General features: G+C 41.7%; 1 long non-coding RNA gene across 1 annotated transcript in view; it reads right to left on the bottom strand.

Moving 5' to 3' along the window:
- Nucleotides 1–25855, bottom strand: part of LOC147157690 (uncharacterized) — a 114275-nt gene that overhangs the window by 19934 nt on the left and 68486 nt on the right. The window contains exon 3 of the long non-coding RNA XR_015091138.1: nt 19236–19297. This is a non-coding gene — a long non-coding RNA (uncharacterized LOC147157690). The remainder of the gene's footprint in view (nt 1–19235; nt 19298–25855) is intronic.

The following is a 25855-nucleotide window of genomic DNA, read 5'->3' as shown; positions in this document are numbered from 1 at the left end:
CATATGTATTTGCGTTTGCCGGCCCTAGAGAAAACACGTATACTGTAACACAGTCACGATATGTTGTCATCTAGTAGAGCGGTCTGACGAGACCAAGCAGATCAATCTCAAGACCAGTGGTTTTTAATATTGTTGGAGGTACTGAAGCCCGGCAGTTTCCTACGCACGTTCACTGAACCCTTCTTTATTGAAAAAAATAAATAAAATAAAATTCATAATTCAAGACATAGGTATTTACTGGTGAACAAAATGAACGGTGAGAGTAGCGTTTTCATTGAACCTGGCTCTCTTCACCTTGAATTCAGAAAGTGTTGTGTTCTTGTATTCCCCACCTCCGTGCAGCTTCTACACAGTAAATTTTGTAGAGTAAATTTTTACTCTAAAGAAGACTGCACAGTAAATTCTGTAGAGTAAATTTGACTCTATTTAGAGTAAAGTTGACTATTGAGATAGGGACCAAATGGATTCAGTTTTAAAGTAGGCAAATATTTACACGAGGAAGAGAGTAAAATAAAGAATTGAAAAAAAATAAATTAAAAATCACTCAATGGCTGAGGAACGAACTCACGACCTTCATCTTGGGAGACTGCCACACTACCCCCTGAGCTATTTCCCTCCTACTGTTTGCTTATCTCCACGAGACCAAAGACATTGTTTTTGGTCTCTTGGAGTTAGTATATCACTCATGTCAGCTGGAATCTTCCTAACACACCGCAGGAGCTGCGTGGCTCAGGGAGTAGATTGGCTGTCTCCCAAGATGAACGTCGTGAGTTTGTTCCTCCACTCTTGAGTGACTTTTATTTGCTTTTTTTCCCAATTCTTTATTTTACTCTCTTCCAAGTGTAAATATTACTCTAAATCTGAGTCTATTTGATCCCATTCTAAATAGAGTCATATTTACTCGACAGAATTGAATGTGTATATTTGGTCCAACTCTAATCAGAGTCAACTTTACACTTGGAAGAGAGTAAAATGCTAAATAAACAAACAACAACAAAAACCCTTAAAGTTTGAGGAACGATCCAACAACAATTGCTCAACTCAGCATTGCAAATCATGCAGTTAGAAGGCTGGCTCCCATTACTCAACTCAACTATACTTATCGAGCCCTTTAAAAACAACCACCAACGTTTTGTACACCCAGGAGCAGCAACCGATACAATGAAAACCACAGAGGCCCCAGAATTGAACCCTGTGGAACACCATACGTTCACTGTCATACTCACATACTCGTCAGACCATTTTCTTTTACTACCAGGTGTGTGTCTTGACCTCTGCCAAACCCCTGAGACTGGCTCACCGAAACCCCTGGGGTTGAATCGAACCCAGGTTAAGAACCGCTATTCCAGACAAAAGCACCGCAGTTGAGAGGATTTTTGAGCACGCAGACATATTTGATTGGATTGATATGAGGACGATGACGCTCGTCCAATCAAAAACACTGTCCTTTTACTCCCTTAAATGAAAGCGCGCATGAGTGCACATCTCCTACCTCAGCAACAATCTGTATGTGGATGTCTGCGCATATCAAACTAGTTGTGTGTGCGTGTCCCAGTGCATCAGACGAGCGAAGAAAAGGATAACCCAATTATACAGACAGTCTGCCCCCCCTCGCAGGCGTATACTACGGTAGGTAGAAAGTGTGTGCAATGCGCGTGTGTGTTCGTCTGCAGAGCAGACAAAGATGATCACAGCGAGGAGAAAAGTGATTTCTGACGAGGAGCGCTGAAAAGGAAGCGACCGGATGAATACCGAACGAACACAATGCGCTCGGCACAAAGACGAGGCCGTAAAGATTCAAGCAGGCTGCTAAAAATGTGAGGAAATGTCAAACGCATCAAAATGTTGGAATTTCTTCTAATGAGGAATCTCCTGAGTGCACACACCTCAATTCATGTTGCTTTTTTCTGTGAAAGGAAGGGTGGAGTAAAAGAGGGGGGAATGTAGCCCTGAACCTGACACTTTGGAGGATGCTGTTGCATAGCAACTGCCGAGTACCTAAAAAGCACGGGAAAAAAAAAAAAGCAAGGCTATTTGGCTTGTTAAATATTCCCTGCCAGCCAAAGCATCTCTAAAAATCCAAACGTGTTATCACAGACAGAAACACAAAATTGGTATCCACACAAGCAGCACGCCTGCGTTGTTTATTGACATGTTTATCTGATCAATATCGAACATGAAACGCGGCTCATAAATACTTTCAAAGACGGACATTCTACACAATCTCCACTTTTCTTGTCAGTGTCTCGTGCCGTGTTTCATTGTGCGCGCCAAAGGCACATATTGCGTCCGCATATTATCTAATAAGCCCGTGCACAATGGGGAATTAGCATTTGAAATGCCAGTGGTGTTTTCGCAAGCTCCGACATGGGCCGGGGATCAAAGTTGAGCCATTTTGTCATATTACAGATAAACACAAAGCAATTTCCCCTTGAATTTATTAGCATTTCAGACAGGACCCATCATTCCGTGGACGCTCACTGATGCACACCCGCACGTCGCACTGCTGTGTACATTTATGCATCTGTGTGTGTGTGTGTGTGTCCTGCAAGATGGGCAATTTGAATAAAGCAATAAGCTGCAGCAGTGGTCGGTTGCTTGTAAAGTCGACAAAGGCGACCCCCAAAGGACAAGCGGGATTTGTTTTTATTGAACATGCCCATCGTAATCAACAAACACGCACTCGCTGGCCACCTCATTAGGTACACATGCATCTCATAGGTGGGCCCACAAATAACATTTTTATGGCATTTTTTAAATTGGATTTTGATTAAGATTCTACTAAAATTGTGGATACAAATATGAAGAAAAAGTAAGACTTTAAAAAACAGTAAACATTTTATTTTTACGGAAAAGTATTAGGGCCAATGAAAAAAAAACTATTCTCAGAATTTTGACTATTATCAAAATTCTGACTTAATCTGACTTTATAGTCAGAATTCAGACTTTAATCTAAAAAAAAAATCTTACTTTATTCTCAGAATTCTTACTCTTTTCAGTACTCTCAATTTATTCCTAGAAGTCTCACTTTAAAGTCAGAATTCTGATTTCAGTCAGAATTCTCAATTTATTTTCAGAATTCTCACTTTAAAGTCCATTCCACACTCTGAGACTTTCCCTTACAATGTATAGCTCCATGTCACAAAGTGAAAATTCTCACTTTAAAGTGAGAATTCGGACTTCTAAAGTTCTAAAACCTTGTAAAGTCAAAATTCTGAGTGAAAAGTGTGAATCCTGCCAACCTTTTTTTTCCATGACTGGCCCTAATCCTCTTCCTTATATTTTTTATTTCAAATGCTGAACACATTTAAAAGACTATAATCAAAGATATGGGGTTCTTAACCTGCATTTAGAAGCAAATACTTATGGCTGACGTCATTTCTGTTGGCAGCTTATACCATTTGCGTGCAGCATAACATCTAAATTCCGCTTCACCGTGTTTGCTTTGAACTCTGGGCTCCTCTAATGGACACGTGTCTGCAGACCTCAGACCCCGACTGGGTATACGTTATATTCACACATACTGGAAGCAGATCCGCCAAGAGATCCGCTACAAAATTAAGACTCATCACTAGTCAAAATAGGCGTTTGGGTAAGATGACAAGCAATATTTTCTTCTGTGACAGCGCCAACTACTGGCCTGGCAGTTTTGACAGCTTTTACAATTCCGCACAAACTGGGATTTTCATGATGGCTTATTTTTTTTCCATTTCGTATATTTATGTATGTTATTTTCCTAGCGTTAAGCTATTTTTTGAGATGGCATTGGTGTAAAAAGTTTGAGACCACTGAATTAAGGGCATATACCCTCAAGTCGTCCTTTGACAGATATGAGCAACAAAGTGAGAGCATTAGTATGTATTAGCTCGCAGATGGACTGCAGCGTTCCCCTGGTGCTCCCTGTGATGATGAACCATGTTCCCGCTTATCAGACAGGACACACTCAACACTCCTCATCTGCGTTGCTCTCAGTCACACACACACACACACACAAGAGAACCGCCTCGCCGACGGCCGCGTGCCAAACGAGCAGTCCCTCTTTCGAACCGTATCCCCGGTGAGCCAAACCAATCAGGAATGCATCGGTCTTTAACTTCAAACATGCTCATCAAGCAATACGCGTGCATATGGGAAGCCCACCAATGCGGCCGAGCCTGCATGGCGACGTCGTCGTCGTCGGGGCTCCACGGGAGTCGCTTAGCTGCGCTGCCAACATTACGGGCTGCGTTAATTACCGCTCGCGCTTGATGCGTTCCCGTCAGCACGGTGTCCCTTAAGGAACTTCAAGTGACAAAGTCCTAACGCAGATGGTTGAATTGCAGCGAGAAATATGTGCGGAACATATAGCTATGATAGGGTTGTTGCCTTGGGTGTGATCTTAATTTGCATCTGTTATTAAGTAAGAAAGTGACGGGCCGTAAATATTCATCCAATTTCAGAAAAGTGACTCCTACTTTGTTGAAATAGGTTTGTTACTTTTTGACGTAAAAAAAAAAGAGAGAGGTAAAGTCAACCCGCAGTTGAGAGCATGATTTGGTGATTGATTGAGAGCTTGGGACTTATAAAGGGGAAAGGAGAGACAGCAGTGATGTAGAGGAATGTGAACCAGGGACCAACGATGAGCCAACAGATTCAAAAGAAGCAAGATATTCTCCACTTAAGAAACAGTTGGCTCTTATTTTGGTCTAAAAACCACCAGCTTTTGCCATTAAAATTCAAATACAAATCAACTATGGCCAATCGGAAAAGAAAAAAAACATATACAGTATTTTAGTTGCTAATACTATTTTTTTGTTCACATTAGTTTCGCTATAGGAACAGGTTTGAAAAGCAGCAGAGTGAGACAACACTAGCTAGCTCGCTAGCTAGCCTTAGTATTGAAAATATGTCTGAAGGTATAATTAATGACAATGTTTAAACTTTTTTTTAAATGATTATTATTATTAATAAATAGATCGATAAATTGATCGAGTCCGGTTTGCGAGCGCAGAGTGCTTCAAGTAAGCTAAAATTGGGGGCCGTTGACACAGGACAGGATATAGGACCTTAATTTGATCACTCAGGAAGTGAGATACGTAAACAGCTGACATACTTTTTTCTTTAAATACTTTTATAAAATACATAACAATAATAACACCGCCTCCTATTTGTCGCAACAGTGAAAATTAGATATCATGAATTAAAATAAATAAATAAAAAAATAAAGAAAATGGACTCAATGTAAAAAAAATAAAAGTGTCAAAAGAGGGTGCTTGGTCGTCCTAACTTAAATAAGTCCGTAAATAAGTTGAATCAGTACTTCTTTTAACAGTATCTCAACTAGTATTTGTACTTCTACTTGAGTACAGTGTGAGTACTTTAGCTGCTGCTCTCGATACTGGATCCAACCTGAATATTAACAACCATATTCAATCAATAACATCAGAAGCTTTTCAGCATCTAAAAAAAAAAAACATAGCCAAAATCAAAGGAATCGTGTCTCAATCTGACTTTGAGAGACTATTCCATGCGCTTTTCTCCAGCAGGTTAGACTACATACTGTGGCGGCCTGCTCAACTGGACTCACTTAACAAATGACAAGACGGTTAACAACACATAAAGATGCTGCTGAAAGGTGTCCTGACTGCTCTACCAAAATTATGTTAGAATGAGCTTGTCATTTTTTTTGTCTCAATGCTTCCCACAATAAAAACTCATTTGTCGTCCACCTTATTTATTTTTTTATATCGGGACACTTTCTCTCACAGATTGGCTTGGAGGCAGTGCAAACATAGTCAGACTGATCTCCAAAGAAAGTGCGCACCCTATAAACACATATATTTTTTTCTTCTCAACCCCTTACTCTCTTGACCTCCATCAGCTAACTCCTCGGCAGGTTGACCGCCCTTCCCCCGTTCTGTTGCTCCGAGCAGCGGGTACAGCCCGGCTTTTGAGTGATTATCCCGAGAATATCCTGACACGCTTCCCCGGGCTACGCTTGAGTCAAGCCGCGGAGCTGCTGAAGCAGAATACCTTTTCCCCGCACTGCATTGCATGCCACCCCCCCGGGGGCCTCTTCACTTCCAACCGCCACAGAAGCCAGGAAAATATTTTTGTTGTAGATTGTGGGGAATTCATAGATAGTCAACTATAGTTACGGGGGGTGCTAAACTAGCATCACACTGGGACAGATGGTGGATGTAGCTGCGGATTGAAACATATGGACACGCAAAAGCACAGCAATTGGCTATCAATTCAAACCTGCGCACACGCGCAGACACACACAGGCCGGGCGTGTGCATGCATGAAAACACACGCGCATCTACCGTCTGTTACCTCAGTTAAGTGCGCCGTCGGGCTTGAGAAATGTTGCGTGGACAGATGATGCAATAATGTCATATTACAGGATCAGGGACGTAAATGTAGGCCAAAAGGCGCCGACGTCGCCGCTCTGACTGAGGAAAATGCACGAAAAGAGAATATTAGTAGGAGCATCCACTGTTGGTCTTCTAGCTCTTTCTCCCCCGTTGCATTTTCTCATCTTTCTTCCTCAATTTCCTACCTCTCTCCTTTTTTATGAAGCCTAATTGAGGGGAAGTTATCGTAATCTCCACGTGTCTCGGTGATTGACGTAAATGCATTTTTCCCCGCAGCCCAATCCCACTCACACACACGCCAGTAAACACACAGGACCTATATATGTCACAACGATGGAGCAATCACTCCCCACCTTCAGCCTATACAAAGAAATGAGGTGGCGTTTTAAGCGAGGCAGTCACGGCAGGGGGGCGTGATGCGTTTGGCATGTATACGTGCTGCCGACGAAACGGCTATACAGTCGATTGTTATGTGCATTCATGGGAACTTCAGCCAAGATGCCGCCACTTTGGAAGCGCGAGAGGACGTCTTCGCCTGAGGCTCAGATGATGGAGCCGGCCTAATGGCAAAAAGTTTCTTCTTCCCACATGGATGTAGGAGATGCGTGTGACATCTATTCAGGTGTGGGAATGCAGCCCGAATATGTTTATGAGCGAGGTTTTATGAAAGAATGGGAACAAAAGATGCCGGAGTGGTTGAAAGTAGAAGAAAAAGTGTAAGGACATAGAGGGAGACTTTTCTAATTAAAAAAACGAGGAATGTAAGATCACAATATGTCCCACCGGTTAGTTACGGAGGCCCTGGATAAAGGTGCAGTCGCCATGAACCAGAAAGTAGCCTGCGAGCTAAAGTGCGTTCCATTCCATAGCAGTGGCAAATGTGGGCGGAGTAATAAATGTAGCTCGTTACTGAAGTTACTTTTTGGATCAACTGTACTTGTGAGAGTAGTTTTTCCATTTCCATAAGAGAGGACACTCACCTCAGCCTTGAGTAACCTAAATGATACTCGAAGTTTACTCAAAGATGCCATGCATTATAAATATTTTAACGTATGCCTCTGCATGATAGGTAGAAAGTCAAACAAACTATCTAAGCGTAACATTTTTTTTTTTGCCCCATAATGTACTTTTCAACCTCCAGCAGTTGACCCTTTTTAAATTAATTAATTAATGAATTATTATTATTTATTTCATTTTTTTTTTTTTAATCAGGGAGAGGAGGGGATTGAACCCTTGCGCCACAACTATGTCACTGGTTTGGGAGAGCGGAGCACTACCAGTGGGCAAAAAAATTCTGGGCAACCGACACAGCTCAGCTCGTTATTATAACACTTAGAAATTGTGATACATAAAGTCGTCTTATTTTGTTCTTCTTCTTCTTCAAAAAAAAAAAAAAAATGTTTTAAATTACAACAATAACAACACGTACATATATAGCTAGCCTTGTTTTTGTACAGTAGTATAAAAATCCTATTCACTCAAAAGCAGCACTAAAATGAGTTCTGCTGCATTCGCAGTTCCCCCCCGAAATGCACTGAAAATGCACCACTCTGTATGTATGAAAGTTTAATGAGCATGTGTTATCAGTGAGCGGTATATTGCTCGCACAAACACGCCACAACATACATGAATTTGGCAGGCCATCCTGTGCACGGGAAAACACAAATAGAGAGACTGAGGGATCAAGACCTAAATTGGGGTTGACACTCCTTTCCCTTCACAATCCATTTCCCTTTTAAGAACGGGGACCAGCAGCTAATAATCTCCCTCCATCTCGCCACTAGGTGCGAATGGAAGAAGACACCGGCAACAATACTCATTTAGCTTGTCTGTCCCCAACAACCCGGAGACGGAGGCCACCGTTAACCTCCTCCCCTGGATGCTGAAATGACTCCAACTCTGCCGAACCCTTTGGACAGTTTTCAAATCCAGTATCATTAACACATCCCGGTTGGTTATGAGGAGCACATCTGCAGAGCGGCGAGCGAGCGAGCGAACGAGAGAGCGTGCGAGTCAATGAGAAACGGGGAAGACAGTCACGGCCTGGCAGCGCTCCCCTTTACAGATTAGGGCTTGACATTTGGAGTCAGAGCTGGTGAAATGTCAGATGGGTTATGACAGGAATGGTGATAGGCAGATTATGACTGACCTCTGACCTGCGACGTCCGAAAGGTCACAAGCTCACTTCAACTGCCGGCTAGCTAATGTGCGTTAAGATCAGGAAACGAAAAGGGCCGAAAAGAATTCACGGGGAACCGTTTGATGCAGATTGTTGTCAGCGAGGATTGACAGTTCAGTCAAATAAGCCTTGAACCATTTAGTTGCCATTGCCGTGTCAATCAAGCCTCTTGGTACATTAGACTGACAGGGGTAGATTTGCCACTTGAAATAGTAAATACTTCACGACTTCAAGTAAGATAGAACAGACAAGAGTGAGTGGCAGCTTGTTTCTTTAATTGTTTTAATTGTCTGAAATGTCAGAACATAGACACGATTAATTGAGTGGAATCTAGGGATGGGTATTTGACTCCTTTTCCTTGATTATGGTGAAAGTTACATAGTAGATCAATTATTTTTACACACTTAACTAATTCGCTCCCAAATACATATAAAAACGTTCTATTTTAAATATAAGTTTTTTGTTATGCTAGAGAATTCAGAAGGCTTTGGTGCAGCCACTGACCTGAAGAGTTGCTTAAAGCAATGTTATTACAAAAAACGGCCTGCAGGTGGCATCAGACTATAAGAGATCAACCAGGGCCGTGTTGCAAAAAAATGATTTCCCCCAGTGTTTTAAACAGATTTAAGAATATTTTTACACACTTAACTCATTCGCTCCCAAATACATATAAAAACGTTCTATTTTAAATATTACCATGGTCCCCAAAACATATTTATACGTTTTTTTGTTATGCTAAAGAATACAGAAGGCTTTGGTGCAGCCTCTGACCTGAAGAGTTGCTTAAAGCAATGTTATTACAAAAAACGGCCTGCAGGTGGCATCAGACTATAAGAGATCAACCAGGGCCGTGTTGCAAAAAAACTCCTTTCCCCAGTGTTTTAAACAGATTTAAAAATAATGATTCAACTTAGTTATATTCTAAACCTAATTGCTGCAAAACAGAAACAGATAGAAATATACCTTTTGTTTGATGAAAGAAGAGACTCTAATCTTTCTTTTGGTAGGTTCCATGTTTTTATAGCAATAGAACATAAAATTCTGTAGGCCTCGCAAAATCAGTCAAAATCCAGTAAAACAGCCGGGAGCGAAGGGGGTTGCTTCAGTGAGAATGGCTGGGAGTGAATGAGTTAAGTGGACAGGATTTACCAGAGTACCGGTAGAAGAGGCCTGCCCCGTTCCCTGTGGTTGAAATGGGTAGTGTGTGTAAACCCATCGCTCCCAGGTCATGGTCGGTTAGCCGTCACGGTTGGCTAAAGCAGCTCCCCGCTTTGAGGTTTGCCTTTTGGGTAGGCGATGGGTTGCTCAGCAGAAGTGAAATAAAATCTCTGAAAAGAGGGCCACAGAGGAACTCCCCCCCCCCAATGAGGAAGACATCAACGGTGGATTAGGCGGAAGAGGTGGCAGAAACCACGAGAAAGGCAGACAAAGGCAATCCAGATCGTCTGGGCTCGCAAGCCATTGGGCCCGATGGAAGGCAGTCAAGATGGTGGGCTTCTCTGGGTGCAACGAGATCTCCACATAAAGGTTATGCACAAAGCGTCTCTGATGAGATCCCCTTGGACTTAACTGGAGGTATAACCAAAAGAAGTTCTTATAGAAGAAGGCCTGCCTGGATCTCTCTCGGCTTCGTCTGTCCTTCCTTCCTTTTCTCGGTCTCTCCTTCGGTCTCTTGAGGCCTCCCTGATTTTATGTTTTTTGGATTTGTTGGGGTCTGGATGTTTCTTGGGTTGGGGAGGAGTTCTGGTGGGTGGTGTATGGTCGGTGCTGGATTTCACCTTCCTTGGTTTTCTTTGGTCCCCTCGGGTCTCCTGACGGCGGTGTTCGGTTTAGGTGAACGGTATGAGATTTTTTCTAATAGGTTTTTGGTGAGCTAACAAATACACGCACGCACGCACATACACATACTCACCCACACACACAAAAAAAAAAATAATAATAATAATAAATAAAGAGCAATGATGATGACATTTCCGAATGAACAATACTGAGCTCTTTATAAGAAGAAAAAAAAAGAAGAAAAAAAAAAAAAAAAGAAGGCCTGCCTGTATGTAGAACAATCCCTCAATGAAGCACAATTAAGACAATGAAGAAATGTAGTCTTCTGATAGTTCACCTGAGGCTTCATCCAAATTGCCCTGACAGATCATTTTGTTACCCTTGTCATGATGAATCTCTATCAGTTCATCAATCTTTTAACTCAAGTCCCGTGATGCAAACAGTTACTTTAGTAACACATTGCAAACAAAAAGCCGAAATCACTAGCATAAAAATGTTGGATTTGCTTCCACGGAATGAATCTGTACACAACATAGCATCATTATATGAGAGCCAAGTAATATCCTTTATCATTTGTCTGCTTGCTTGGCTTTGGTCTGCGGCAAAACAACTAATAGATTACGAAGCATGACGGACCAAATAAAGAAACCAGGGAGCCTTAAAGCATTTTCAGTTCAGCAGAGTTCAATCTCTCCTCGGGTGCAATGATACTAACCAGATTACTTTCTGCCGTTGCGTCAGCCTGCAGCAATCAATATCAACCATTAGTGCTAAACACTCTTTAATTAGCGATGTACACGAGGTCTCTTGCTTGCTCGTCGTTTCAAAAACATATGCACAGTGAGGGGGGCCTTTCAGGAGACCCAAAGACGCCGTGACAGCAGCGATCCCTCGCCTTCCATCTATAAAATAAATTACCAAATCATTCCGTGGTAAAGTCAGGAGCTTCTCTTTCCCGTGGCACGAGATGTCCCTTTATAAGACGCAACAATGATCAACTGGAGGCTGGCTGAGGGTAGAGAAAGGAACGTGTCAGGCCTCTTCTTTGCTCATCGAGAAAAAGGCATTAGCGATGCCTTTTATACGCTATGAAAAGATGGCGGGCTCACACCGAGAAGGGAGACACCGTTCGCCTTTGGGCGTTAAAGACGACAAGCTTTGATTATTGATCCGGTGTCTCTTCTCGTTACACATAAGGGACAGTTTCGACCTTAAATAACTCAAACGTCCGCACAAGAGACAGAATGTGCAAATGGCGTCTGTGTCATGGGGTAAGGGGCATTTGTCCTGTAAAATTTGTTAATCTGCTTCCTTCTACAGGCAGTGTAGACTTTTCACGACAAACTTGATATTTCATTTCATTATCGAAGTCACTAAATGTCACATTATGTCAAAGTGCCATATCCGACTGCACATGTGAATTTGCACTTCACATTGCGGTAAACGTGAGTAGTCTGGTTTCCGTTACAGTTTTTGGAAAAATAAAAAAAAATATTTCTATCATTTCAGTTGTTTGCATTGAGGAGCAATTTTTGCAACATCACAAGATCTAGTACTTCTTGACAAATATCATCAAATGTTCTCACGAGAAGTTTGTTTACGGAAGATGGATGCCCAGAGTGGTTTGCAAAACCACCAAAGTGTTCACATGATAACCTAAAAGACATCTTTCTCCCCTCATCGGATGGAAACGGACATTTGGCGTTGGTGTGTATTTGTACTCGTGTATGCGATCTGATTCCCATTTAACTCTATAGCTAAACCATTTTGCGGTTAAAAAGACACGACACAAAAGCGAGTGGCTATTGGCCCTTTTTAATTCCCACGCATGTGACCGGGCGATGTCATGACTAGTGGAAACGTGATAAATATGTTCCCATTACAATTTTATGGTGTACTTTGGGTCACCAGATTTCCAAAATTAAAAACCCTGAACACTACAGTTTCACTGAAAGTCAAATATACAATAAATTCTCACTTTTAATCAACTGTTAGTCAATCTGGTTGTGTCATTACTTTAGCTAATGCTAAACGCTATCTTGGTTGCCAGTTCAACAGCTTTAAATAGTTAATGCCCTCATCACACTATTAAACCTTTTTTTGCTCGTTCCTGGCAGCAATTGGAAGCCAGCTGTGCAGATTTCCTTGCACCTGTCCCACATTGTAACATTGGAAAAAAACGCCGCGAGAAAAGCGACCGCACTGTTACGCTAGTACACTACATTTCCCATGATTCTTAGACACGGAAGTAGGGAGGAGCTTAAATTCTGATATGACGAAAACACGCCTGCTAGCAATTTAACAATGAAACACCTTTTTAATTGGTTTAAAGTATGAGTTGCTATGACAACTGGCACTTTTTGACTGGGCTAAAGACCTGCGAAAAAGTGGGACGAAAATGGGACTGGCGAACTCCGCCACGACACAAGGTTCAAATAAGTCAGGATGTCTGGTAACTTTAGATATACTTCCACCTCATGAGAGCGTAAAAACGTCTTTTGTGATTTTGCATTTTGCGCAATTTTTCACTGGAATTTTCTGGCAATGTGAGCACATGTTTGGATACAAAAGATGGACTAGTGTATCAGTTTTGGACAATATCAAACATTGATTGAGCAGCAGGAAGTGCCCCTCTGTGCTGGCCGGTGGCCCCCGGTTCGATGCGCTCTGACGCCAACACTATGAAAAAAAGAATGCGAGGCATCGGCAGATTTAAAAACTCACGCTGAATTGAAATTTAACAGTTGGGGTGAATATAAATTGGAGCATGAATTCCATTGCACTCTTTTTGTAAGAATTACAAAACAAAAAAATAAGCACGGAAATTCATTTCAGCTGCTCATTGAAATTTGCCAGCGTTGTGTATCCATTCCGTTTCAATGGCGTGCCGCATTTAAATGAGAAAACAGCCTCAGCTCCCTGAAGAGGCGGTAATGATCTCTGGCTGTCTGATTTTATGTTGGCGCATTTACATAAAAATGTTATGCCAGGAGATGAGGAAAATTAGCCCTTTTTTTGAAGACCATTGCTAAAAATACTGTGGATGTTGCAACACAACGGCAACACGTGTTGTTGAATGCTGATTTAAGATGCCCCGCAGCGTGTATAGTACTTGAGCTCCATTTTCGCTTTTAAAAACAACAATCGCACTAAACCTCTGAAAGAGAAGAACGATGAAAACTGACCACGGACCGGCGTTGTTTTGTTGATCCAATTCAGCTGCTTGTTTTGAACGCAGTTGGAGGAGATTAAAGTGGCGGGAAACCACAAGATGATCTCCAATTCATTCCCCTCTTTAACGTCGAGATTAAAACGCGCTCTCGTGTAAGATGACTTTTTTTGTTCGAGCGGTGCAAAATACAGTGGAAAAATATATACACGTTATGTTGGACACACAATGGCGAGCCCACGTTCTTGCGAGGCGCTAAAGCCAATATTGAGGCCGCGCTTGTCCTGGCTGGTCCAAAAGAAGGCATCTAAATTCAATTTGCTTGAACAGAGCTATTGTGTTGTCAAACTGGCCTTGGTTGTGTTTATTTCTTTGCTTGATGGTTCAATACGCTGCTGCTCAAGGTCACCCTCTTGTGTGTGGGTGTGGGTGTGTGTGTGTGTGGGGGGGGGGGGGGTGTGCCTGTGCAGGTCGGTCACTCGCTGCTTTCTTTGCTCCCTTCCTTTCCCGCAAACACACAACATTCCAAAACAAGCAGGACCTCCGTGTGAGTGACAAGCCGTGTTGCCGAGCAGAATTGTGCGTGTAAGCAGGAGTTAGAGGTTCGGGGGTGGACGTCAGGGCAAAACCTATTAATATGTCTGAGCCTGCATCTCCAAATCTTGTTACTCTGAACTGATGCAACAGGAATGCAATAGGACGCCCCCCCCACCCCCTCCCTTCCTCCCCTCCATCCATCCTCCCTCCCTCCCTCCCTCTATCTTCTCCAAGGCTTTCTCTGCCTCTCTTGCCCACTTACTCGCCACCTGCACTATCGCAGCGCTTCTTTCCTTGCCTCTGGACACACTATCTCCCTCTATTGTTCCAATTCCCTTCTGAAAATCTCTTTCTCTCAATCCACAGCACTGTTGCTAGGCACCCTCCAAGCCTTTTCATTCCCTGTCTTCCTTAAGTAAAATGTTTCTCCGCTGTTTTTTTCCCCCCGTATTTAGTTTCTTATAATTTGTTAGAAAGAATCTTTTTGTAATGGTGTATTTTAGCTCAATGTGAATATACAGCTGCCAATGTGAAACAAACAGCAGAAATGATACACGGATAGATACAAAAAGACAGAAAAAAATCATTTTCCAATGAAAATTAGCACGGTGGGAAATGAAAAAACACAATGAACAAATGTGGCTAAAAAAACAAACTATCCAAGATGAGACTCGGGGCTGTGAGAAACTGCCATTCCAAATTGAAGTCTGTCGACTCAACTTTATCGATAGAATACTTTTTTTTTTTTAACAACCACATGCTGTGCCAAAGTGCTGTACATAAGATAGGAAGTGTGATAATGCACAGACTTCACTCTCCCCAGCCACTTCATCCAGTGTTTCTGCCGAGGTCATAAGTCTCTCCAGTGTGTCCTGGTTCTTCCCCTATTCTCCTCCCAGTAGTTTGTGCCCAGAACACCTTACCAGGGAGGCATCAAGGAAGCATCGTAAACAGATGCCCAAGCCCGAGCCACTTCATCTGGCATCAGCTTGTATTATTAAGTACAAAGACTTGTGGTGACTGAGGATATCGGTCAATTTGAGTCGAAAATAGCTTTCTAATTGCCTATAGATGCCACAACGATAGTGATAGGGCACTACTTTTGTGTAAATGAAGCTCCTCAACTGATTTAAACATAGTTCCTTGGCAAACAAGATACCACATGATAACGGCAACTGAATACTTTACTCCAAATGAAGCTCCTAAACTTAATGACGCCCCAAAGAGGTTTTTTAACTCATTCACTGCCATTGACGGCTATAGACGTCAAAAATTCTATTAGTTTAAAAAATATATATACTTTTGCTAACAAGAGTAAGAAAACCTAGAATTTTTTATTTATTTATACCAGATATAAAATTTGTGATTAATCGTTAGTTAACTAGTGAAGTTATGTAATTAATTACAATTTTAAAAATGCATCGCCTGAGGGCCTAATTTAAAAAAAAAAAAGGTCGTAATCGTAATTAATCGCATGATAATGTTATATCTGTTATTAATGTACAATAAAAAAAATATATAGGTTTTCATTAAAAAATGAAATGAAATGAAAAATTGTTAAACTAATAGAAATAGTTCACATGAATTGTTGACGTCTATAGTCGTCAATGGCAGTGAACGAGTTAATTGCCAATAAATGCCACAGGATAGTGATAACGCACTACTTGTGTCTAAATGAAACTCCTCAACTCAGTAGAACATAGTTCCTTGGCACCAAAAGGCCCCAAGATGGCACCAAAGTACCTATAACTTTAGCCCAAGCACAAAAACATGAAATAGCTAATATTTTCAACCAGTATGTGTTCTTTTCGCCAATTCCAAGCCATGAATATACAGCGGTCAAATCTCACTGGACCACTATCGTTACTGCGGGCAAAGTACCATGACAAAATTGCATCGTGATTCTCACCCCAGTTCTGTTTCCATTCTGAACAAATCCCGCACTGCTATCTCCCCATCACCGGGCCATGTTACTAATATATGCCGGCTGATATCTTTTAGCCTCTGTGTCAAGTCAGAGCGATGTCAAAGACACACTGGTGACATATCTTTCTTCCCAGTGGGGAAACCAGTCCGTCTTATTCCTCCCGCACTTACAACAGACTTTGCCTGGAGTCTCGCCACTGTGGGGATTTCGCTAATACTCTGTATTCCCAACATGGATTGCCAGGGTTTTCCTTGAGGCACATAAATCCCCCTGTGGTGAGCGTATATGCGCACGCTACCATCCATTGTCACAACTCCACAAGACCGCTGCTCTCTCTCTCTCTGGGGAGCAAGAAGGGGCTTGTCTCCCTTAGAGTTGGGTAAGTTATGAACAGCGCCATCCTCTTCTGCAATTAGAAAGCACGGCGGGCAGGGTTGGACGCCGGTGAGGACTATAACATTTTTTTATTGATCTCAAATACCTGTATGCATTGAAATCCATTGTCCTGGCCAAAATGTGACATTTATTAATGATGAACTACTTCATCGTGTTAGCAGAGGCTGTGATTAAATGTGTTGTTTTTATGGCGATGGCGTAATTGAAGGAAGGCACGATAAAAGTTGCCTCAGGCTTTCTTTCTTCCTTTTCAATGGCAGAATGTATACGGGGGCTAAGTAAGAGGTAGGCTGCTGGAAATAAGGCGCTCCTTACAACTCCCTTGGCACGCCTGCAATGCCGCGGCTCTTAGATGTGGAATGTGAGCAGGTATCACACACAACAGCTGTAAATTGTGTCCTGTCTGGGAAATCACTGGAATAACGCGACTCCACAAGTCATAAATCTGGCTCAAATTGGTCTTATATGCGGTCAAATAAAGCATTGGAGTGCCAGCGCCTGCACATTAGAATGTCTGCTCACTCCTGGTTGGATGGAGGGATGCGGGGAAGGCAGAATATAAAAAAATAAAAATAAAACAGACAAACATGGAACATAATTTGGGACATGCATTAAACATGACGTGTGAACAAGAAATCATGTCATTTAACAATGAGGCAAATCATTCTCGTATGTTGCCATTAATGTACAAAATGAGTGAAAATGCAGACAAAGATTTTAGTTAGTTTTACTCAGCTAATGAAAGTGACTCAATAATCTGCAGTACAATTAGTTGTTTTTCACTGAGGATAAATAATATATGCCTAAACAGCAAAGTTATGCGATGGTTTTAATTATGCAATGTGTTTCTATCTTATGAAATAAGGGCTTCTTCACACAGAGCCTTGAGGAACACCACTTGTTATGTTTTTGCCACACGAAAGAAAGCATGTCCCAAAACAAAATCAAAACATTTTGAATACAGTCTGAAGGTCAAAACTAGAACCACTAGTCTTCAAACCACAACGTATCAAAAACCAAAACTGGCTTTTAAATTCAGACTTTTTCCTTGGCTCATACCGCACCGAACAAGAAAAAAAACATAATTATTCCTTACACCGTTTTAATCCAGAGGCCACTTTCACCCAGATTTGGTCTCAAGTTAGTTTTTTCGGTTTTGTTTTTGTAGAAATAAGTACATTTTGACAATATTCACATTAATTATCAAACTGTAAAATAATCATTTCTTAAGGAAATCTGAGCGCAATTTATTTTTGCAACAACTCCCAAATAAACAGCCACATTTCAAAATCAGTTGTCGGTGCGCCCTCCAGTGGTTAAAATGAGCAACAGCAGTTGATTTTAGTGAAAAACTGCAGTTCGTGTTCTGTCCTCCTGGGCCAGATGGGACTGCGTGGTCCAGTTCTGGCCCCCGGGCCGTATGTTTGACACCATGAGGCTGCCCCTGTGCACGTTCCAGCATACATCACAGAGAATTGAACTTACAACCGAGTTATGTGGTTAACTCTGGAGTTCTGTTCTCTCAGCCACGTGAAAGAGGCGGCGGCTGCCACCGAGTGCTGAGGAATAACATATTCATTCCTCATTACGGCGAGATTTTACGCTCCAGTCTCACCCGGCCCCGTGCACATCCCCACCTCTGCCTTTGACTTTACTGTATGTCTGCCAGTGTGTGCGCGCGTGAGTGAGCGTGTCGGGAGCCAAGCCTGTCTTCAATTATTCACCCATGATGGCTTTTCAACTCAAGACGATCCCCTGGCTCTCGCTTTGCCCCTCCTCACGCTTTTTCCAACTTTCTCCCTTTTTTTTCTCCCCCCCCCCCCCCTCCTCCACTTTCCTCACTCGTTTCGCTCTCGTCTGCTTGCCTTTCATGCCTCGAACCTTCCATCCTGCGCTCTCTGCATCCCTATTTACATCTCTGGCAATCTTGAGGTATCCCGCTTGACAAGTGATGGGTGTGCGTCTCTCTCGCCTACCCCCCCCCCCCCCCTCGACCCTTCCAACCTCGCTAGGCGAACTCTCCACCTTCCCGCGCACACAATTTCCTCTCATGTCAAGGCGAACCTGTAGGCATCCGCGTGCCACTTTTGATCATTGCGTTTGCCGGGAAGCCTCATCGCCTTGCTCTGCCTTGGAGGCAGGGAGGGAAAGAAGAAAGAAAGAAAGAAAGGCAGAAGAGAGGAAAGTAATTTCTAGTCTGGGGAGCTCTTGCCGAGCTGGCGCATGCCGCTCTCAGGCAATAAACAAAACAATGGTTGACAGACCTGTAACATGCGGCATGTTTTTGAAATGACAAACTTTTTCTCCCCTCAGTTATTCAAAGTAATTGAAGCGATTGAAGGAAAATACATTTGTTGCAGTTTTTGCAAACAGATGAATGGCTACATAATATGAACTCATAGACGTCAAAAATTCATTTGAACTATTTCTATTAGTCTAACATTTTTTCCACTTTTGTTAACAAGAGTATGAAAAGCTAGGATTTTTTTTTTATTGTATATTTAGAACAGATATAAAATGTGTGATTAATCGTGAGTTAACTATTGAAAAAAAAAAAGATTATTAAAAATTAGGGTCGTCGTGCAATTAAAATTTTTAACCGTAATTAATCGCATGATTTCACTAGTTAACTCACGATTAGTCACAAATGTTATATCTGTTCTAAATGTACAATAAACAAAAATCTATGTTTGCATACTCTTGTTAACAAAAGTGGAAAACAATGTTAAACTAATAGAAATAGTTCAAATGAATTTTTGACGTCTATAGCCGTCGACGGCAGTGAATGAGTTAAGAGAGACGTCTCTGGAGTGTCTTCCCACCCATCATGTCTTTTGTTATAGGCCTATTTGTGAGTGAACTCTTATGCAACAGTGTGGCTAATTTACATACCATCTTGGGTGGGTGAAGATCCAGACACTTTCAATCAAGTCCTGCCACTGGGTCTAAAGTATCTGAAACACAATCAAGCAGAGGCCAAAAGGTAAGCTGAGCTGCGTATGGTTTTGTTGAATGTACCGATTAGCATTAGATAAAAGCGTAAAATGATCAGTAAGAGTCTCCAAATGCCGTCGCATGTGCGTCCGAATGCATCATCCGCGATGGGTTGATCGTGCAGTTAAGATGCACGCCAATCTAATGCATGGATGAGAATGAGGGGAGCTGCTTCAATTGGCCATGAGTCGACTGCATTCCATCCCACAGTGGTGCGAAATATCCTAATCCAGGAGTGGCTAGTTCGGTCCTCGAGAGCCACTACCGGGCCCGTTTTCCATGTTTCTCTCCACTAACACACCTGATTCATGATCAGGATCGTTATCAGGCTTCTGCAAAGCTTGCCGATAAGCTGATCATTAGATTCAGCAAGATGAAGGAGGGAGACATGGAAAACAGGCTGGATAAGTGGCTCTCGAGGTCCGAACTTGGTCACCCCTGTAAATCTCTGTGTTCGTCAAGCAAAAATACTAAAAGAAAGGGAACCCGTGCAAAAAAATAAAATAAAATCTTCATAATAGCTTTTGTTTCTTCATCTCTGTATCCGCCACTCAGAAATGTGACACAAAATGACTCAAATATAATTAGACATCATTCTCAATCAGTGGCGCTAGCGTCATGAGTGGCGTGCGCGACAGTCTAATGATCGCATGGGCGGCGACTGAAAAGCTGCAGTCAGAATGTGTCTAAAGTATTACTGAAAACATAACTGCAAAACGACAAGCAAAGTAATAAACGGATTGTTCAACACATCGTGAAACAAAGATCATTGAAATATAACGTGATGCGAATTTTTGCTCTCGTCCAACTAAAACATTAAGCGGCTCATCTGGGATTTCGGATGCGTTATTATGAGATTATGGTTTCCGCGCACACTTAGCCAGTAGACTAATTTGTGCCCGAAATGGCGCCTTGAGGAACACCACATAGCATGTTTTGAAAGAGCTGCCAGAAAAAAATTATTAAAACATTTTTGAATGGTGCCAGACGGCCCAACCCAGAATGGATCATTATGTCTTGTCCATTGCAGCACCAGGATAAAATAATACAAGTTAAGCCTATGTGGTTGTCACTGCACACACTTTATTTTCTCCGCTCCTTTCAAAATTCCATCTAGTACTAACCCCATATCTCTGTACAAAAAGCCCGTCGGTGAGTCATCACATTACAGACTCTGAGCCTTGTTCACATTCACATTTTGGCAAGGACTGACCATTTAATGGGTGAATGGCCGTACATGCTGAAATGGTTGTTAAGAGCAGGATATCTGCCCGTTCAGACCCGAGCTTCATCAGTCACTCTGTCATTATGCAGCACACACACACACACGTCACAGCACACACTAAGTGTTGCACTGTGTGTTTTGGCAGGTCACACTGAGCCTTCACAGGCCAACCCAAGTTGGCTCGGCGAGGGTTGCGAAACCTCACAGTGCAACCTATGGTCATTTAAACGCATCAACGACCAACTGTGGTGCATTTACGCATGCAATTATCCACATGAGGAGCCAAGAGGTAATCCGTGCCATGTCACTGCCGCTGTCGATGCAACAGCAATTTGGGTACCAATGTCATGGCTCACAATAAATTGTACATATCTGCAGGGCTGGGTATCGGGTTCTAATTTCCTCAATCGATTGCGATTCACGAGAGTTAATTTTGATTCGATTTTTCCAGATTTGATTCCATTCACTTCAGTTCAATCTGATATCCATCGATTCTTCTTAAACATCAAGGAAATGATAAAAAACACCACAAATATTACATTTTAATACTAAAGTAAATTTTGCAGAGAACGTAGCTGGTCAAATGATTTAGTTTATTAATTAAATTAACACACACTCTAAAAAAAGGTGTGTAAAAAATAACCCAACTATGGCTCAAAAATGGACCGATCCTCTACTTGGGTCTACTAATGGGTCTTTTAGTGTAAAAAAATTCATAAATATAGGACAAAAATTGGGGCGTTTTGTATAAAACAACCGAGAAAGTTGGGTCAAATTGACCCATAAAGTGGATTGTTCCATTTTGGATCCATAATTGTGTTACTTTTCACTCAACTCCTTTTAGAATGCATGTTATAATGACTTAAGTGTTACACAAACATTGACAACAGCAAGGATGAGATAAAAAAAAAAAATCATAGTTCTAAGTCAATAATTGTAAATAAAACCTAAAAAGATTCTAAAGTGTCTTAAAGTGCAATAGGTCAGGTCTTCCATAAATGTAAGAAAATACTTTTCAATTCATGCAGTAAATTTCAAGAACACAGTATGATACAAAAAATGTCCTTTAAAATTAAATTTTCTTAAGAATTTATGGGGGAAAAAAGACCTATTTAAATAATTGATTCATGGTTTTATCAATCGATATTGAGCGCTAAAATGAAAATTTATTAAATATATTCAATATTTTTTAAACCCAGCCCTACAAATCCGCTGAAGATTTTTAACAAACTAAACTCATTGGGCCACCTCATTAGGTACACCTGCGCAATTCAATACAAGAGCTGGTTGAAAAAAAATTATTGTTCATGTTGCAACAATTAATAAAATGAAATAAATGAAAATGGTAGATAACACAATTCCAGTGTTCTACAGTCAAGTGAGTGGAATCAAGCAAGCTGCTCGAGGTGGCGCAGACAGCACAGATTGCCAGATTTTTTGGGAAAGTGATTCAGCCTCAGCTAAAGAAGGACTCTGCGCCTCTCGCTTTGCTGCGCCAGGCGGCTCAATGTGGCAGACAGATGAGTCATGAAGTGTCCCGGAGCCGCACGACAGCGACAGGCTGTGCGGACGACAGCCAGGAGAGGCGCAACGAGAGGTCGGACAAAAGGGGAGGACGCGATCGGCGAGGGGGGTGGGGGCTGGGGGGAGAACACCTGTCCGCTTCTCGTGGAAGAGCATTTTCTTTTTGGATGATATTTCCTGACAATGATGTCATCTTATTTGCTGCCATTTTCTTTATTCCGGGGGAAAAGAATATGAAATACCACACATGGACAAAAAGCAGGGATTGAGAAGTCACCGATATTAAGTACTGATACTACATAACTCCCACCCCCCCCACCCCCCAAAAGGCAATTTAAGAAAAATGTTTAAAAACATTTTTTTTAAATTTCTAGTTCAGTTTTAGTTCTGGCTCAGTTTGCCATCACCACATGACCAAACACAGAAAACAGGTGAGCCATAATTGGTCGCTACCTGTTTCTTGATCTCCTGTGATGTCAATTTCAGTTGACAGCAAGTTTTTAGCAACAGCGGAGCCCAACCCAAGACACGCTTGGGACCGCCGCTTCATTTGAATACCATTTCGACCTGACAGAGCGTCTGCAGCGTGAAATAAATAAATGTGAGGGCAGGGCGTATTTATTTATCGATGGATATTTAATTGTATTTATATATTTTTCTTTTTGTATTTATTTTTATATTTATTTTGATTTTTTTTTATCTGATTTTTTTTTTTACTTTGATTCATTTATTTATGGATATATATATGTTTTTGATTTTATTTCCATTTATATTTATTTTTTGTTCTTAATTTTTTTATTATAATTTTTATATATGTTTTTATTGTCGCTTTTAGTCATTTATTTATTCCTTTTTTTTATTTTCGCAGTTTTGGTCCTCCACACTTATTATATATAGTAAGTACATTGTCATTGTACAGTATCTTTGTTTCCCACAGTTTGCAATCAGTTGTTTTTCCATTTTTTTTCCATCTTCCGTGCCGTCCGAACCGCACACAACTCCAGTGATTGCATCACGGCTGAAGCTTTGTTTTAGCCTTATTGGATTTCATAACTGTTGTTTGGGACTTTCGCCTCATTATGTCTGCACGGAGGGCGGGGGTGACTTTTCTGCATGAGCGTGCATATGTGAGAATGTGATTATGTGCGCTCGTGTGTGTCTGCTCTTTCTAATCTTAGGGGAACGTGAATATGTGTGCTTCTCTCCAACCTCTGGGCTGAAATCCCATAAGAGTGCTAACACACCCTGAAACCTCCCGTCACATTTCCCCCATCTCAACCCCCCCCACCCCCACCCCTTTTGCCCTCTTTAACCACGACACTTTGAATCAAGCAGAAATTAATGCAGATGATGCATTCACTGTCTCATTGTCTCGTTCATTCTGCGGATGGATATCAAGATGACAGCGACGTGGGGAAAACTCCTGACGTCAAGCTTTTAGGGGCGCCGCGGGCTGTTTGTAGTTCCTGTTAGCGTAAATGCAAATGTGTGCTTAGAAGTCCTCAAGTCTGGGGCCCCGCGTGTTTGTGTTAAAAATCTCGTGTTGCTCCTTCTTTTACATTTCGCTTTGTGTGCCTGCACATGGCGCACAGTAATCCACCACCTGGAGAGAGCAGAAAGGGGTTATGGGTAACGCACGAGCTGCTGTTTGATTGATGAGCCAATCAGAGCAGCACAAAGGATTTCATTAACAGACACCCTGGCCCAAATCAGCAATCTTCCACACACGCTTACTTATCAACACGTAACAGTAGAAAAACATAAACAAAAACTAATCCGCAGTCACTTTTTGCGACAGATGCGTCTGAGGGGGGTCCGAGTGTTATCACAAAAGTCAGCAGTAACGCTGCCTTCATTTCATCAGAACGGGGCCAAGGGCAACCAGAACGCTCATGGGTGGTCACCGCTTTGCTTTTGGGAGAAAAATAATAATAATTACCGCCCCAGAACTAAAACAACAATTTGAGCTTTTGTCGCGTTCCATTTGATGACTACCAATTATTTTGTTTGAAAGTAAATTAGTATAGTTATACGACGGCGTATAAATATATTTTATTCCGAGAAAAAAACTCTTTATAGAGTGGCAAATTTGCAAGAAAAAAACTCAGAAATTTACGAGAAACACACGTAGCGTAGCGTAGCTATAGTCTAACGAGAGGATTCGTTGGTGGTTAATGGAACACCGTAAATATTTATTTTAGCAAATTAACTGAAATGCTTGATCATCAGTGTGTGGACCTTCGCTGGCAGTACCCAAAACTTCAAAGTGCAAATGCTTAACATGATATGGTTAAAGCCGTTGCTATCTCCGTATTTGAAAACCCGACCGAAAAGTATTGGCATCCGAGTAGTATACTACGTGCATTTCTCCTAAGTTTGTGACTTTTTTTTCTCTCGCAAATCTGCCACTTTATAAAGTCGCAAATTTAAGATTTTTTTCATTTCATTTCATTTGCGAGTTTTATTTAAAAAATATATATTTATACGTGGCCCTAATGCACCGTCATAGTAGTCACACCCTGTGAGCCTTTTTTTTTTTTTTTTTTTAAATGTTCCTGAAACTACTACACTAGAACAACAATACGCAATGCATGGTTATGTGCCATACTTTCTCATTAGTGTGACAGGGGTGTTATTTTAGCGTGCGTGTGTGCTTCGTTATTATTGATTGCAATAATAAGATATGTGGACGTACAGATTATTTGCATCCCTGAGCAGAGTTATTGTTATTGGAGAACTGGGGGTGGGGGGTGATGTGATTATGACGGTCATATCTACATTGCCTGAGGCGAGAAGCTGTCTGCACGTATGTGTGTGTGTGTGTGTCGGGCGGGAGGGAGGGTTGGTAGTGGGCGAGAGTGGCCGAGCCAAAAAGTGCATACCTGTATCTGTCCTGCCATTTTCATAACATGTCTACGTCTAATTGGCTCGAGCAGATTCCACCTCTGGAATCTATTTAACACGGTTACCAAGGTGACAGCATCCATCGTCAGCTACGACCATGTCAGCTCTCACGCACGTACGCGGTGAAAACAGTGGGAAGTGTGCAAGGGCTCCAATCCCTCTTAATTAGCTCCATTTATTAGCGGCAAATCCGCTATTTAAAGCCGAGCCAACAAACGGCCCAAAGAACGCTATCTGCGTATGCCATATGGAGGCCGGAATGAGGAAGGGACCCAGAAATGACAACATGAATGCACGCGTACAAAGACGTTTCTTTTCAAGGGCGTTACATTGACACGTAGTCGGTTGTCTCGCAACGAGCTACTTTCAACGAGGAGCTTTGCAGCGCTGAGAAATAACGCGTTGCCAAGCTTAACATGTCCACCCTGTCATAGCGAACGAGCAATTTATTTCATAAACCTTTCAGGAATTTGTAATTAATCATGTTGTAATTTTCATCATATGGGTTTTGTATGTAATGTGTGTTCAAGCTTAAAATGTCCACCCTGTCATGGCAAAAGAGCGATTTATTTCATGAACCAAACATTTTTCATTATTCATCACATGAAGTACTATGTTGTCAAGTTAACGTGTCCGCCCTGTCATAGCGAAATAGCAACTGATTTCATAAACCTTTCAGAGATGTGTACCTTTAATCGTGTGTGTGTAGTAAGGTCTTGTGCTTTACATGTCCACCCTGTCATAGTTAAAGAGCAATTTTTTTTCATCAATCTGTCAGAAATTTGTAGATTTCATCACACTGTATGTGTGCAGTAATGTGTTGTTGAGCCTACCATGTCCACCCTGTCATAGCAAAAGAGCAACT

Source organism: Leptonotus elevatus, chromosome 19 (genome assembly GCF_054856555.1).
Source record: "Leptonotus elevatus isolate MCC_2025b chromosome 19, RoL_Lele_1.0, whole genome shotgun sequence".
In the NCBI taxonomy this organism is placed as follows: Eukaryota; Metazoa; Chordata; class Actinopteri; order Syngnathiformes; family Syngnathidae; genus Leptonotus; species Leptonotus elevatus.
This window is presented reverse-complemented; position numbering and strand designations above follow the sequence as displayed.